Source organism: Myodes glareolus, chromosome X (assembly GCF_982192425.1).
Source record: "Myodes glareolus chromosome X, mMyoGla1.1, whole genome shotgun sequence".
NCBI lineage: Eukaryota > Metazoa > Chordata > Mammalia > Rodentia > Cricetidae > Myodes > Myodes glareolus.
In genome coordinates, this window is record NC_142053.1 from 28,340,119 (window position 1) to 28,342,113 (window position 1,995).

Here is a 1,995-nt window from a genome sequence, read left to right on the forward strand (position 1 = left end):
TAAGATTATAAAAATATTTCACACACATTTTGTATACACACACACACACACACACATATATATATATATATATGCATAGATCCTAAATTACAAATTATATAATATGATTAAAAGACAATCCATATATTTTACTATGGGGAGATTTGAATGGAAACTTCATAGCTATTCAAAAACCATACAGATTTTTATCAGACAACAAGACAGCAAGACGAAATTGAAAAGAAAACCTAGGGCTGGTGAGACGGCTCAGAAAGTGAAGATGCTCGCCATCAAGCCTGATCATTCGCTCAAGTTTGATACCCAAGCCCCATGTGGAGGAAGAACTCCCAGGGGGCGTTCTCTTACCTCCACACATACACTGTGGCATGTGCATGCCCCCCACACACATACAGGGGCGCACACTCACTAATCAATAAATAAATAAATAAATGTGATCTAAAGGGAGACCATGAATTTTCCAGGAGTCATTGTGCTGTATAACAGCCCCCCAAAATGTATAAGTGATCCTATTTCTCCAGGGCCTTACCAGCATTTGCTGCTGTCATCTTGTTCCTTGCACTCTGACAAATGTGTAGTGATATCTCACTACGGTCTTATTTTGCACTTCTTGGAAATGTCAGGCACCGTTTCCTATACGTACTTGCCACCTGCGTCTCCTCATTCCTGGGCTGCCTCTCCGTGGCTGTAAGTTCTCAGTAGCGCTTTCTGAATCCACAGAGGCTCCTGTGCTTTGAAAAAATTCTCCCAATTTGTCGCTTTCTCTGAATGCTCTAGGTAGGGTCCTTTCCAGAGCAAAGGGGAGTTTCCTTCTAGATTGGAAGAAGTCCAATGCATCAGCTTTTCCTTTCAGATTAATGTTGAGAAAAAAAAATTAATCATCAGGAATTAAGTCCAGGTGAGGAGCTTGAAAGACAGCTATGCTAACCACTACACCACCAATGCAGCTCGGCTTTGCTTCTTATGAATCGAGTTTCTGATGTCAAGTCTAGCAACTCTTCGCAAGTCCCAACATCCTGAAGATTTTATCCTGTCTTTTTAATCTAAAAGCTTTAGTTTCACGTTTTCATTTAAGTTCATGATCCATTCTGAGTTAATTTTGTATAGGATGAAGTATATAATATATAATCAAGGGGAGCTTGTCTGTTCGTGTGTGTGTGTGTGTGTGTGTGTGTGGTTGATTCCATCATCATGTATGGAAAAACTATTTCCTCCATCAAATTTCCTTTGCACTTTTGCCCAAAATCATTTGATATGCTGGTTTTTGTGTTCTCTCCCACTGGCCTGTGATTGTCCCTCCACCAGCACCATGCCTTCCTGATTCGCGCGGTCTCATAGCAACCCTAAACACCAGGTAGAGCCATTCCATACACTTCAGTTTACCCCCTACAATTTTGCCATATGCTGGTTAGTTTAGGACAACCTGTCACAAACCTAGACATAGCTGGGAAAAGGAACCTCAGTTGAGGCATTTCTTTCACCAGATTGCCCTATAGGCTAACCTGTAGAGCATTGTTTTATTAATGATTTATGTGGGAGATCCCAGATCACTTTGGGTGGTGCCACCCTGGGAAGGTGGCCATGGGCTGGGTAGGAAAAGTTACTGAACAAACCATGGGGAGCAAGTAAGGAAGCAGCACTCCTCCATGGTCTCTACTTCAGTTCCTGAGTCCAGGATCCTTCTTTGAGTTCCTACCTTAGCTTCCATTGAGGATGGCCTGGTACCCGGAAGCAAAATAAACCCTTTCTTCCCTCAAGCTAGTTTTGGCAGTGTTTTAGCATAGCAAACGAAGTCGGACAACCCATTGGTTATTTAGAAGTATGTTGTTTACTTTCTAAGTGGTTGGAGATTCTCCTCTTATAATTCTGTTATTATAAACCAGACTTGTTGGCTCATGCCTGCCATTCTAGCACCCTGGAGGCCATAGCAGGAGAATTACTGTGAATTTAAGACCAAGCCTGGGTTGTATAGCAAAATCCCATTTGAAACAAAAACCA